At 38.8% G+C, this 15,986-nt stretch overlaps 1 protein-coding gene across 2 annotated transcripts in view; it reads right to left on the reverse strand.

Annotated features, from left to right (window-relative positions):
- Positions 1 to 15,986, reverse strand: part of DTWD2 (DTW motif tRNA-uridine aminocarboxypropyltransferase 2) — a 156,776-nt gene that overhangs the window by 39,175 nt on the left and 101,615 nt on the right. The gene's annotated exons all lie outside the window — the stretch shown is intronic.

A 15,986-nucleotide genomic window follows, 5' to 3' on the forward strand; every position in this document is an offset into this window, starting at 1 on the left:
TCTCTCTCTCGCTCTCACTCTCTGCCTTTCCGTCACTTCCTGAGACTCTTTCAAAGAAATAAATCTTTAATTTTTTTAATTTTAATTTTTTTTGACAGGCAGAGTTAAGACAGTGAGAGAGAGAGAGACAGAGAAAGGTCTTCCTTCCATTGGTTCACCCCCCAAATGGCCACTATGGCCTGTGCTGATCCGAAGCCGGGAGCCAGGTGCTTCTCCCTGGTCTCCCATGCGGGTGCAGGGCCCAAGCGCTTGGGCCATCCTCCACTGCACTCCCGGGCCACAGCAGAGAGCTGGCCTGGAAGAGGGGCAACAGGGGCAGAATCCAGCGCCCCGACCGGGACTAGAACCTGGTGTGCCGGCACCAGCACCGCAGGTGAAGGATTAGCCAAGTGAGCCACGGTGCTGCCCACAAATAAATCTTTAAAAAAAGAAGTTACAACTATAAGCATATGTTGTCTGAAAAGGCATTCCATGATAATGAATTACTACAAGGTAGATGTTAATTCACACACAAATGCAAATAGTATACAATGTGCATGCCTTTTACAATCATGACCGGTATTCATCATGACCTTCAGATACACCCACAGGTGATTACTTGCTATTTTTGAAAAAAATTTGAATGTGAATTTGAAAACAAACATTCCTTCATAGTTACTAGCCTTCAATCTAGGCTGACAAGAACTTCACTAAAAATAGTCACTTTAAAGTAAAGATACAAAATCACTGCCAAACCTGTTAGATGACATTATGACTATCTTATTATATGCGACTATAGTAGGAAAGAATAAAGCACTCACTTCCTACAAAACCACTATGTTAGAATCCTGAATATAAATATATTCTATACCTTTTTTACTTGCCCTTTGGTTTGCTTACAAACTCCTATGTAGAAAAAATATTATGTGTGAAAATAAACATAAAATAGAGTAAATAAATGCAGAATTACACATACAAATATCTCCATATTCAGTAAAAGAAAAGGCTTAAAAAGCTTAAAACTTGATAATTCACTGCAAATTGTTGAAATCTTTACTTAGTATAGAGTCGCTCTGTATATAAAGATATTTAAAAATGAATCTTAATGAAGAATGGGATGGGAGAGGGAGTAGGCGATGATGGGACGGTTTGCGGATGGAAGGGTAGTTATGGGGGGAAGAACCACTATAATCCAAAAGTTGTACTTTCGAAATTTATATTTATTAAATAAAAGTTTTCTATTAAAAAAACATAAATGTTTTAAACTTAAAAAAAAAAAAAAACTTGACCCTTCACATGCTGACATACCCAGGTCTTCTCAAATTTCTTTGAAGTTAATGGAATGCTGTCTAAATGCATGGAAGTGAAAAATGTAAGAAATCTAACAAAGATAAAGGGCCATTAGATCTCGAAGAAAAACTATGCTCCTAATTTGTTTTGTTTTGGCTTAATTTTTTTATAGGCGGAACACTGATGAGAGTTAAAAATCCTCATTTTGCCTCACTGATTCATATAAAATATTTCAAAAGTGAAAAAATGAATTTTTCATTTTTTTAATAAATTACAGAATACAAACGATCCGCTTAGGATTCAACAAATCTGAAAAACAAGAACACTTTTCAGGTGACTCACAACACGTACACTTAAGCAAGGACCTTCCTCCCAAACCTTCACATGGTTAGAATCAGCCCCTGAGTACTTCACAATCAATGACATTTGTATCAAATGCATCAAAAGTCTACAAGGAGTACAGGGATATGCGGCAGGGGAGAGTGTGTAAGTGTGTGTGTGTATGTGTGTGTGTGCACTAGGAAGAATAACTGATGGCCTTTCTTAGAAGCAAAGTGCCTGGGGCCAGCGCTGTAGCGCAGCAGGTTAATACCCTGGCCTGAAGCGCCACATCCCATAAGGGCACCGGTTCTAGTCCCGGCTGCTCCTCTTCCAATCCAGCTCTCTGCTATGACCTGGGAAAGCAGTGGAGGATGGCCCAAGTCTCTTGGGAGACCCGGAGGAAGCTCCTGACTCAGGGCTTCAGATCAGCGCAGCTCCGGCCACTGCAGCCATCTGGGGAGTGAGCCAGTGGATAGAAGACCTCTCTCTGTGTCTCTACCTCTCTGTGACTCTTTCAAATAAATAAAATAAATATTTAAAAAAAAAAAAAAGAAGCAAAGTGCCTTAACATAGAAGGTTCCATTTGAGAACAACCAGGTTGGAAATAATAAATCTAAAAATGTTAAATTGTTACTTGCCCTTTAAAAACTCTATTTAAAATTATTTAGCTGTTTAACACTAGACAAGTCATTTAAACTTCCCGAGATTTAGTTTCCTCATAGGTATGGGACAGTAGGACAGTCCCAGAGATCTTAGTTATAAAATGTTATGAGTCTTTTAAAAACAATCATCAAAAGCATTCAGACCAAACTGTTCCAACAAAGACAGCGTAACAGAGATAACAGGATCAGACACACACTATCTCCCAAAAGAGTCATCTGTCAATTACAATTATAGTGACAGTAATACAAAATTTCTGGAAAATTCACTAACAAATTAGATCCATGAAGTATAAAAACTGGGTTCAAGAGATGGGCAAGATATGTATGAACATTAAAATTCTGCAAGGCAACAAATGATGACATGAAATGAAAGATAAAATTCATATGTAAGGAAAGGAAGGATTTGATGCTGTAAGGATACATGAATTCTTCATTTAATCTATAAACTGGATTTTAAAGAAATACCAACAAGTATGTTGCTACTATTGCTTTAAACATTATAGCTGAAAAATATATGTAGTCCAAAAAAAGGCACATTTTAAGAAACTATAAAAGAATTTTACAAGACATTAAAATGAACATTTGAAACAAACTTATGTTCGACTGAAAAGCAGATTAAAAGAGATCAAAGGCCATGAGATATGACTCATATACTTTATAAGCAGAATGTAGTAATATCTTAAAATCGACTAACATACAATATATCTACAAGTGACAGACAGAAATGAAAAAAAAATCACTGTAAAAATCCAGACAGAATTATTCTGAAAGATTTTTAAAAATTTCCTCACAACTAAAACTCCAGATAAACGTGTTTCCCAATCAAATATTTACATAACCTTCTTCCTGTACTTTTTTTAAGATTTTATTTATTTAGTTGAGAGAGAGAATTACAGACAGAAAGGAGAGACACAGAGAAGTCTTTCATCCACTGGTTCATTACCCAGGTGGCCGCAGTGACTGGAGCCAGCACTCCCAAGCAGGGGCCCAAGCACCTGAGCCATCATCCACTGCTTTCCTGGATCAGAGTGGAGCAACCAGGACTCAAACTGCTGCCCATATAGGATGCCGGAGCCACAAATGGAAATTTAACTTACTACACCACGGCGCCAGCCCTCGTTGTTCTTTTTCACTGTATAAAAATGACACTTTTATAATTTCAAATCATTTATTTAGAAAATAAATTTATACACGACTAGAGAAAAAATTCCTAATTTGTTTCCCGGTGGGAAGTGCATGCTCTCTACCCTATCTTTCCAGGCAGTCCTTAAAGTCAGGTAATATTCAGGAACCTACTTACAAAAGTTTCCTGGGAGTGGACGTTCCACTCTCATTTTCAGAAAGCTCTTTAGTTCCACAGATTCTATTCTTGCCCACACCGTGGCTGGCATAGCAGGTAAAGCTGCTGCCTGCAACGCCAGCATCTCATATGGGTGCCCACTCCAGTCTCAGCTGCTCCATTTCCGATCCACCTCCCTGCTACCGTGCCTGGGAAAAGCAGTGGAAGATGGCCCAAGTACTTGAGATCTTTCACCCACGTGGGACACTCAGAAGAAGCTCCTGGTTCCTTGCGTTGGCCTGGCCCAGCTCTGGTCGTTGTGGCCATTTCTCTTCCTCCCTCCCTCTCTCTCTCCTTATCCCTCTCCCTCTAAACTCTGCCTTTCAAATAAATAAATAAATAAGGCTTTAAAATAAAAGATTCTGTAGTACAGGAAGATGAACAAAAGGCATCATCTGAGAGTTAAGTTTTGGACAAATGAAAATCTAGAATTAAAATCACAAGTGATATTGTCATTTTGGAGAAATGGTGGAAAGGGAAAATTATAAAACTCCAGACGGCTATGCCGAAATGAATATAGAAAAATACTCATTTAAATAGGAAAGTGGACAACATAGAGGTCCTGACCTTAAGCTAAATTCAATAATCGAAAGTCAGACTTTGCTGACTTACAGTAATGCTATATTATTCTTTATCTTCCCTGTGATTTTTCTTCATAGTCCTAAAAGTTTTTACTCTAAAGAGTAATTAGACAAATGGATAACATCATCTGCCCATATTTTTATTATGTAAATGTTTTTCTATTTCATACAATGATCAGTTTTATTTCAAAACTTCTGCGTTTTTCTTGCTTCTCAAGTACTTCATTTATTCATATTTATTATTATTATAAAATGCTAACAGAATATATTTCACTCAAAAAAAGTCAGGCAACTTAATCAGATTGCTAGTATTTTAACAGTCTCAATGAATGATCAAAGGTAGTAATTACTCTATAGTATCCAGTTCAACACCTGTATTGAAAAGTGCTACTTTGGGAATTTACACAAAAGAAATGAAACCAGTATATGAAAGAGTTATCTGTACTCCCATGTTTACTACAGCTCACTTCACAATAGCTAAGATATGGAGTCAACCCAGGTGCCCACCAACTAACTGATGACCAGATAAAGAAATTGTGGTATACATACAGTATAGAATAATAATCAGCCATACAAAAGAATGAATTCTGTCTTTTGCTACAAAACGCATGCAACTGGAAACCACTACACTTAGTGAAATAAGCAAATCTTGAAAAAACAAATACCATGTGTTTTCCCGGATCTGTGGTAACTAGCAGAGCTCCAAACATGTAATGCACACACTCATATTCTGAGATTCGATGATTGTCTACAGCTCTTGTTTCTATTGTTGAGGAACAGTGCTTTTTTTCTTCTTACTATTTACTGAATTATTTACTCACTGTATGGCTAATCCTAGGAGTAAAAGGTAAACTGAAAGCATATCACTATAAAGACTGAGAGGGAATGAGAGGGAGGAGGAGGAAGGGAGGGAGCATGGGTGGGAAGTATCTTGTTTACCTTAAGTTTAAAAAAGAACCTTCAAGGTTGAATATTTTTAAATGTGCTACTTTGTCAGTTTTTTAAAGATTAATTTTTGAAATTTTTTTTTAAAGTTGAGACTAGAGGGGCCGGCACTGGGGCGCAGCAGGTTAGTGCCTAGGCTTGAAGTGCTGGCATCCCATATGGGTGCCAGTTTGAGACCTGGCTGCTCCTCTTCCGATCCAGCTCTCAGCTGTGGCCTGGGAAAGCAGTATTAGATGGCTCAAGTCCTTGGGCCCCTGCACCCACGTGGGAGACCCGGAAGAAGCTCCTGGTTTCTGGCTTCGGATCAGCTCAGCTCCAGCTGTTGTGGCCAACTGGGGAATGAACCATCTGATGGAAGACCTCTCTCTCTACCTGCCTCTCCTCTGTTTAACTCTGACTTTCAAATAAATAAATAAATAACTCTTTAAAAGAAAAGTTGAGACTAGAGTGGTGGAGAGCAGCAGAGAAGGAGGGTTAGGGAAATGCTGATCAGTGGGCATCACGTTACAGGAGAAACACGTTCTGCTGTTCCGCTGCAGAGTGCAGTGACGACAGGTAACAATTACGAACTGCTCATTCCCCCCCAAAAAAATGCTAGAAGAAAGGATTTTCAATGTCTTCACCAAAAACATGACAAACATCTGATGAAGGAGATATGTTTTCCTTAATTTGTACATTATACTAGGTATTCATGTATCAAAAATACCATATGGTATACTACAAATATACTGCAAATATATCAGTTTGTGTTAATTTAAAAATATTTTACATAAAAACATCAACTTCTCTAAAACAACACTTAAAACCACAAAAAGACTTCTGAAAGGAATTAAAGATACCAATAAGTAGAAAAATATTTCATGTTTATGGATTAGAACACTTGATGGAGGCTGTTAAGATTTCAATATCACCCAATGTAATCTACAGATTCGATGCAATCTCTATCAAAATTCCAATAGTGTTTTAGGCAGAAACAAAAACTCCAACCCAAAAGTCATATAGAATCTAAAGGAATCACAAATAGGTAAACAATCTTGAAAATGAACAAAGCTGTTCTTCCTAATTTCAAAACTTGCTACAAAGCTATAGTAACCAAACAGTGTGGTACTGGCATAAAGACTGCACACAGAGCAATGGAACAGAAAAGAAAGCCCAGAAATAAACACTGGCATATATGATCAAATGATTTCTCAGGAGATTTATTTTATTTGAAAGGCAGAGTTACAAAGACTGGGAGAGACAGATCTTCCATCTGCTGGTTCACTGCTCAAATGGTAGCAGTGCTAGAAGCTGCGCCATGCCAAAGCCAGGAGCATGGAACTCCAACTGGGTGTCCCCCCTGGGTATCACGGGCCCATGCAATTGGGTCATCTGCTGCTGCTTTCCCAGGCACAATGGCAGGGAGCTGGATTGGAAGTGGAGCAGCTGCAACATGAACCATTATTCATATGGGACGCTGCATCACAGGTGGCAGCTTGATGTGCTGTGCCACAACAGTGGATCCGGGTTAAATTATTTTCAATAACAATTCCAAAACCATTAATGGGGAGAAAAGGGAAACTTTTCAGAAAATAACATTGGAAATTCTAGATGCTTGCTGCAAAAGAATGAAGTCAGGCCCTTAACCTACACCAAATCTAAAACTTCACTCAAAATGACGACAAGATCTAAACATTAAACTATAAAACTCTAGGGGAAAAAAGTAAGAGAAAAAAGTTCCATAACACTGGATTTGACAATGACTTCTTAGACATACTTGTGGCGTAGAGAGCTAAGCCTCCTGCTTATGGGAGCCAGTTCAAGTTCCGGCTTCTCTACTTCAGATCCAGCTCCCTATTAGTGCACCTGGGAAAGCAGTGGAGAATGGCCCAAGTGCTTGGGCCCTCTCACCCATGTAGGAGACCTGAAGGAAGCTCCCAGCACCTGAGTTTAGCCTGGCCCAGCCCTGGCCACTGCAGCCATTTAGGGAGTGAGACAGTGGATATAAGATCGATCTTGATCTCTCAATCAATTAATCAATCTCTGCTCCTTTTTCTGTATCTCTCTCTTTCAAATATGTAAATAAATCTTAAAATAAAATGTGATGTTTACTTATTATCCATATATCTGAAAAGTGTTCGGGGTGGGGGGGGACAGACAGAGACATCTTCCATCTGCTGATTTGCTCCCTAAATGCACACAATAGCCAGGAGCCTGGAATTCCATCTGGGTTTCACACGGGCAGCACAGGCCCAAGCACTGGAGCCCTCATTTGCTGCCTCCCAGGGCACATCAGCAGGAAGTTAGATGAGAAGCAGAGCAGCTAGGACACAAACTAACACTCCTAAATGGGATGTAGATGTCCCAAGCAGAGGCTTGATCCACTGCACCACACGTCTGCACTCGCTGGGCTCTCAGATCTCAACAGACTCACACTACAAGAAAATGCGTACTAAAATGCATTCAAACAGTGCTTTCTACATAAGTGATACTCATTTTTTGAAAACAAAATGCTAGCTTTCTGACTAGTTATTTCCATGTACACTTAGAAATGGCATTATCTCCCTCATATATTTCATGGCCTTTTTGACAGGCTCATCTAAAACTGTTCAGTGCAGAAATAACCATCAAAATGTCCTAAACAGCACTCTGGCCTCAGAATCAGCCCTTAAGGCACACGGATCTGGCTGAAAAGCCCGTGAGAGTATTACAGGCATGGAAAGCCAAGACACTCTGGCAAAAAAAAAAAAAAAAAAAAAAAAAAAAAAAAAAAAAAAAAAAAAAATGACCTAAATGAAAGATCTCTGCAAATGAGATCCTGGTGGAAAGAACAGGTCATCAAAGAAGGAGGTACCTTTCTCTGAAGGGAGAAGAGAACTTCCACTTTGACTATGACCTTGTCTAAATATGATCAGAGTTGGTGAACTCAAAAGGCCTCCATAGCCTTGGAAACTCATAACAAGAGCCTAGGGGGATTACTGATGCCATAAACAAGAAGTCACTGTGCACTTACTCCTCTAGTAGGATCATGTAGGATCTCTGTCCTTAATGTGCTGTACATTGTGATTTAATGCTATAACTAGTATTCAAACAGTATTTTACACTTTGTGTTTCTGTGTGGGTGCAAACTGTTGAAAGCTTTACTTAATATATGCTAAATTGACCTTCTGTATATAAAGATAATTGAAAATGAATCTTGATGTGAATGGAATGGGAGAGGGAGCAGGAGAGGGGAGGGTTGTGGGTGGGAGGGAAGTTATGGGGGGGGGGAAGCCATTGTAATCCATAAGCTGTACTTTGGAAATTTATATTCATTAAATAAAAGTTAAAAAAAAGAAATAACCATCAAAAGCCACAATTCAACTTACATACAAAAAAAAAAAAGATCTTAAGCTCCCTACTGTAAATACTGTGTTTTGTGATTTCCTTGAACAATGAAAATTATACTTTTCAGAATTGTTACACAGCTTGACTGATGTCAATCACCTTGCCCTAATGCAATCAGCAAAAGAAACTCCAAACAATTTCGTTACGTTAACTGATTAATTGCTTCAAGCAATAAAAGTAACCTTATAGTTTAATATTATATACTGGACATGGAATGTACTCTATTATAAATTTATTTTGGGGAATTGCTTACTTGAAAGAACAAAGTATTTTAACGTCCATACCATTCAGAAATAACATGTTTTAAAATCTTTTTAATAATCTGAAAATATTATTTATTTCTAATGACCACCAGTATTATTTGAAATTCATATTTTTAGAATCTCAATATTTCTTTTAAAAGGGGAATAAATACCAAACACTACTAGTCTTAGGGAATAAACTATTTTAAAATATTTCTATGGAGAAGAGATAGGAAATAAATAAAGCTGACAAAAATGACACTTAAAAATGGTGGGCAAGGACCTTTATAAATATTTACACCTCAGTTAGTAATGAGTACAAGAGACAGAATTGTGTAGTTCAGGATTAAACTTCATATTTTTTTAATTTATAAGGGCTCTTTTTCTGCAAATACAGTTTGCAGCTATCAGATGAGAAAGGAAGAGAGAAACACAGAGAGTACAATGAATATTTTCATTTTGGTTTCATCAAACCTAGAAGCTTCTTCATAAAAGTTTTCTGGAAACACCAATATGTGAGAGAAATATGCACTTGTCACTGCACTAACAGATTTGTGTATTTATATACTTATAACACATGTAGCTATTTCATGTTTTACAAAAACTTGTGCACATTTCCTTTGGATATATATCCAGAAGTGGGATAGCTGGATCATACAGTTTATCTGTCTTTAGAGTTGAGTGACCTCCACACTGTCCTCTCTAAGGGCTACCCTACTCTACATTCCTACCAACAGTGTAGAAGGGTTCCTTTTTCTCCACATCTTATGGGTTATTTTGTCTTCTTGACAATAGACATTCTATTATCAAAAAGTAAATGAGATGACACTTCATTGTGGTTTTGATATGCATTTCCCTATGTAAGAAGAAAGGTTCATTGCACCACCATCCACAATATATAGATACAGAATAAAGAATCAACCTAGCTATCCATCAACAGATGAATACAGAAAATGTGGTACATACATACAACAGAGTATTTTTCTGCCATAAAAAATACTGAAATCCTGACAGCTTCAGAAAAATGCATAGAAATGGAGATCATTATGTTAAGTGAAATTAGCCAGGCATGGAAAGGCAAACACTGCATGTTTTCTCTCATATGTGGTAGCTAGAAATAATTTATTATATTTGATCCAGATTTAGATTGATTACTGTAGACTGAGTAAAGGAAGAGGCTAGATATTGGTGACTAAAATACAGTAGAGAATCCATCCCACTCCTTGGAATTTACCCAAAGGAGTTTAAATTGATAAAGAAAAAAGCGGTCTGCACCCTAATGTTTATTGCAGCACAATTCACAATAGCCAAGACCTGGAACCAACCTAAATGCCCATCAATGGTAGACTGGATAAAGAAATTATGGGATATGTATTCTTTAGAATACTATACCGCAGTAAGAAACAACGAAATCCAGTCATTTGCAACAAAATGGAGGAATCTGGAACACATCATGCTGAGTGAAGTAAGCCAGTCCCAAAGGGACAAATACCATATGTTCTCCCTGATCGGTGACAACTGACTGAACACCAAAAAGGAAACCTCCTGAAGTGAAATGGACACTATGGGAAATGGTGACTTGATCAGCATAGCCCTGACTGCTAATGGACAACTTAATATATTATCCCTCATAGTATTTTTTTTTTGTCTGTTCTACTTAATATGACTGGTTTAATTCTGTAATTATCACACAGTTATTCTTAAGTGTTGAAAATTAACTGAAATGTGATCCCTGTTAAACATAAAAGTGGGAATAAGAGAGGGAAGAGATGTATAATTTGGGGCATGCTCGGGCTGACTTGCCCCAATTGGTAGAGTTGGAAACATACCAGGGGATTCCAATTCAATCCCATCAAGGTGGCATGTGCCAATGCCATCTCACTATTCCAAGTGATCAATTTCAGTTCACAATTGATCATAATGAAAGGACTAAGAGTCAAAGGGAGCACATAAACAAGTCTAGTATCTGCTAACACTAACCGATAGAATAAATAAAGGGGAGAGTGATCCAACATGGGAAGTGAGATACTCAGCAGACTCATAGAATGGCGGATGTTCTAAATAGCACTCTGGCCTCAGAATCAGCCCTAAAGGCACTCGGATCTGGCTGAAAAGCCCATGAGAGTATTTCAGGCATGGAAAGCCAAGGCACTCTGGCAAAAAGATCTCTGTGAGTGAGATCCCAGTGGAAAGAACAGGTCTTCAAAGAGGGAGGTGCCTTTCTCTGAAGGGAGGAGAGAACCTCCACTTTGACTATGACCGTGTCTAAACAAGATAAGAGTCGGAGAACTCAAGGGGCTTCCATAGCCTTGGAAACTCATAACTGGTGCATAGGGAGATTATTGATGCCATAAACAGGAGTGTCAATTTGTAAAGTCAACAACAGGAGTCACTGTGCACTTACTCCTCATGTAGGATCTGTGTCCTTAATGTGCTGTACACTGAGGCTTAATGCTATAACGAGTACTCAAACAGTATATTTCACTTTGTGTTTCTATGGGGGTGCAAACGATTGAAATCTTTACTTAATGTACACTAAACTGATCTTCTGTAAAAAAAAAAAAGAAATTATCAATTCCCAACTTGACTCTCACTGGGATTAAACATGACAATAGGTCTGATCTGATTTCATCATCATTTAAAAAAAAATCATCTATTATTTTTCACTTTATGTTTCTGTGTGGGAACAAACTGTTGAAATCCTTACTTAAGGTATACTAAGCTGATCTTCTGTATATTAAGATAATCGAAAATGAATCTTGATGTGAATGGAAGGGGAGAGGGAGTGGGAAAGGGGAGGGTTGTGGGTGGGAGGGACGATATGGGGGGGAAAGCCATTGTAACCCATGAGTCGTACTTTGGAAATTTATATTCATTAAATAAAAGATAAAAAAAAAAATACAGTAGAGAAGAGTTTCCAAGATGGCAGAATAAGGATGGAGCTTTCTGCTCTAGTCTAGGGGAAGATAGTTCAAAAAAAATGGAGCGACTGCAATCTCAGGGAAGAGTTAGGGAGAAAACTCCAGAGGAAACTCCAGGCAAATTACAGGGACACTGTAAACCTACCTGGAGGGTGTGGACGTGCACAAGTAAGGATCCCAACAGCCAAGAGCTCCAGCACCAGCTTTGGAGGGAGAGAGATCAGACTGCAGTAGCCCAAGAAACTGACAGTAAAGCTGCAGGAAGAGCCTGGAGTGAGTTCAGCTTGGAGCTCTGTGTAGGACAGTGAACCTGCCAACCCAGAGAAAAAAAGGGGGGGGGGCGTTTCTTTCTCCCCAACCACCCAGCACTGGTGTACTTTAACTAGCCAAGAGAAGGCAGACGCCATTCTGGATATATGGAACAGCTGTGCCAGCCCGTGTCCATGCATCCCACAACCAGCGGAGAGGAGAAACCTGAATCTGGCTGGAAGAACTGACAAGGGCCTGGGTGCTCATGACTGTGGTAAGCTTGTGTGCTAGGACTGTGAAAACGCTATAGTCAAACTCTCCACAGTAAAACATAAAGCAAAGATTCTAAAATGTACACAAGAGAAACACCAGATTACTTTCAGAGGACCTCCAATTATACTCACAGCTGACTTCTCATCAGAAACCATACAGGCTATGAGAGAATGGCGACATATATTCCATGTCTTAAAAGATAAAAATTGTCAACCCAGAATACTGTACACTGCAAAGCTCTCATTTATGAATGAAGGGAAAGAAAGACCTTCCACAACAAACAGAAATTGAAAGAATTTGTCACCATTCGTCCAGCCTTACAGAAGATGTTTACGGATGCTACATATAGAAACACAGAATCATGGTCATGGCTATGGAAGAAAGTGAAGGCAGAAAATCTCCCAGTAAAACTACAAAGGAAATCCAAAGTAAACAATAGGAATATTTATGGGAACATGGCAGGGCCAAGTCATTACTTTTCAATACTCACCTTGAATGTAAATGGTCTCAAGTCTTCAGTTAAAAGATACAGACTGGCTGATGGATTAAAAAGAAGACCTTGGAAAATGCCTACAAGAAACACATCTCACCAACCAAGATAATGCAGTTGAAAGTGAAACAATGGAAAGATATTCTATGTTAACAGAAACCAAAAAAGGGCTGGTGTAGCCATCCTAATATCAGACAAAATAGCCTTTAACACAAAACCTGTTAAAACAGAAAAAGAAAGGCACTATGTAATGATTAAGGGATCAATTCAACAGAAAGTGCCTACTGTAAACATGTATGCACTTAACTACAGGGCACCTGGGTATCTAAAAGAAATGTTAATGGATATAAAGGTAGATATAGACTCCAATACAATAGTAATGAAGGACTTCAATATCCCACTTTTGGCAAATGGACAGATCAACCAGACAGAAAATCAGAAAAGAAACAACAGAGATAATGGACACTACAGACCAAATGGACCTAATGAATATCTACAGAACTTTTCATCCTACAGTTTTGCAGAATACACATTTTTCTCCCCAGTGCATGGAATTTTCTCTAGGATAGACCACATACTAGGCCCTAAAGTAAATCTCAGCAAATTAAAAAAAAAAATCAAAATCATACCATGGACCTTCTCTGACCACAGTGGAATGAAACTGGAAATCAACTCAAGAATTTCTACAACATATGCAAACACATGGAGATGGAACAACATGCTCCTGAGCAAACAGTAGGTCATTGAAGAAATCAAAAGAGAAATCAAAATAATTTTTGGATGGGCTAGTGCTGTGGTGCAGCAGGTAAAGTCACTGCCTGCAGTGCCAGCATCCCATACGGGTGCCAGTTCAAGTCCCATTTGCTCCACTTCCAATCCAGCTCTCTGTTATAGCCTGGGAAAACAGTAGAAGATGGCCCAAGTCCTTGGGCCCCTGTACCCACATGGGAGACCCAGAGGAAGCTCCTGGCTCCTGGCTTCAGATCAGCCAAGCTCCAGCAATTGTGGCCATTTGGGGGTAAACCAGAGGATGGAAAGACCTCTCTCTCTCTCTCACTCTCTCTCTCTTTGTCTCTCTCTCTCATTCTCTGCCTCCATATAACTCTGCCTTTCAAATAAATAAATCAATCTTAAAAAAAGAGGGACTATTAGAACTAATAAGGAAATACAATGAAGTTGTGAGAAAAATATAAACACAAAAATTAGTAAAAAAAAATGGGAATGTGAAGAGGAGAGGAAGGAGGAAAAGAGATGAGAGTGTAGAAGGGAGGAGGAGCACTGTTTATACAGTTGTGTTTATGAAATGCATGAAATTTGTATTCCTTAAATAAAAGTTCTCTGGGGAAAAAATAAAATCCATAGAATGAATGGAACAAGTTATAGTATTTTGAAGCACGATGAAGTGACTCTGGTTCATGACAATGTACAATATTTTTAAAGAACTGGAAGAGAGGCGTAGGCCCCAAACACACACACACACAAAAGGTAAAAGTAATGATTGCCTGGTATGATTGTCCTGAACTACTGATTTATGAAATGGTATACTGTACTCCTTAAAAAAGTACAGGTGGACAGGCATTTCTCAAGTGGCCAGGTTACCATTCGGGACACTCACAACCTACATTGGAGTGACTGGTTGGATTCCCTTCTCCTCTACTGCTGATTCAGCTTCCTGCTAATGCACACCCTGAGAGGCAACAGGTAATGGCTCAAGTACTTGGGTCCCTGCTGCTCACATGGGAGACTTAGATTGAGTTCTGAGCTCCTGGCTTTGCATAGCCCAGCTTTCACTACTGGGGGCATTTGGGGAATGAATCAGTGGATGAAAGTGCTCTTTCCACCTTTCTCTCTGCCTCTCTTTTTGTCTCTCTGCATTTCAAATAAAATTAAAATAAACAGAGTTTTCCAGGAATATTTACTTATTTCAAAGAGTTAGAGAGAGAAAGAGATAGATAGAGAGAAAGAGATCTTCCACCTACTGGTTTACTCCCCAAATGTCTGCAAAGGCCAGGTCTTGGCCAGGCCGGAGCCAGGAGCCAGGAGCCAGGAGCCAGGAGCTTCATCCAGGTCTCCAACATTGATGCCCACCTTCCCCTGCTTTTTGCAGGCCCTAAGCAGGAAGCTGGATCATAATTGAAGCAGCAGGGACATGAACTGCTGCTATCCACATGGGAGCCTGATGTCACAGGCAGTGGATTTACTTGCTACACCACAACACCAGCACCAAATAACTGGGTTTTAATGTGCAAGTAATACATGTTAATTCACAATGTTAAAACAAAATATAAAAACTTACCCATGGAACCATAACAATGCTAAATTCTTCATTCTTGTTGGTTACCTCAAGAAACATTATACTTTACTTAATATGAAGTTTAGAAATATAAATTGCGCAACACTGGAGTATTATGAATGTCCTACTATTCTTTAGAAATCAATATCTAGGCTATGAGAAGCAATGACTTGATCAGCCCTTGTCCTGACTGTACAGGAACAGCTTACTATTTTATTCTTTTTAGTATTTTCTTTTTCTACTTAATACCATTGGTTGAACTCTTTAATTAACACACAATTATTCTTAGGTGTTTGAATCCAACTGAAAATTGATCCCAGTTAAAAATAAGAGTGGGAATAAGAGAGGGAGAAGATGGACAGTTCAGCACATGTTCCCTCGAACTTACCACTAAGGGTAAAGCTAAAAACTTGCCGTGGGACTCCAAATCCCATTAAGCTGGCAGGTACCAATGCCATCTTACTAGTTAAAGTGATCAGTTTAAGTTCATATCTGATAATAAAGATAGGATTAAGTGTCAAAGGGATCACATAAATAAGACCAGTGTCTGCTAATAATAATTAATAGAATTAAAAAAGGAAAGAACCATCCAACATGGGAAGTGGGACACACAGCAGATTCACGGAATGATAAACGTTCTAAAGTGCATTCTGGCCTTGGAATCATCCCTTAAGGTATTCAGATCTCACTAAAAAGCCCATGAGAGTATTTCAGGCATGGAAAGCCAAGACACTCTGGCAAAAAATGACCTAAATGAAAGATCTATGTGAGTGAGATCCTGGTGGAAAGAACCTCCATCAAAGAAGGAGGTACCTTTCTCTAAAGAGAGGAAAGAACTTCCACTTTGATTATGGCCTTGTCTAAATAAGGTCAGAGTTTGTGAACTCAAGAGATTTCCATAGCCTTGGCAACTCATGACAAGAGCCTCGGTGATCACTGATGTCATAAATAATAGTGTCAATTGTTAAATCAACAACAGGAGTCACTGTGCACTTGCTCCCCATGTAGGACCTCTGTCCTTAATGTGTTGTACTA

Source organism: Oryctolagus cuniculus, chromosome 6, assembly GCF_051225735.1.
Source record: "Oryctolagus cuniculus isolate XC-2025 breed Fujian yellow rabbit chromosome 6, ASM5122573v1, whole genome shotgun sequence".
In the NCBI taxonomy this organism is placed as follows: domain Eukaryota; kingdom Metazoa; phylum Chordata; class Mammalia; order Lagomorpha; family Leporidae; genus Oryctolagus; species Oryctolagus cuniculus.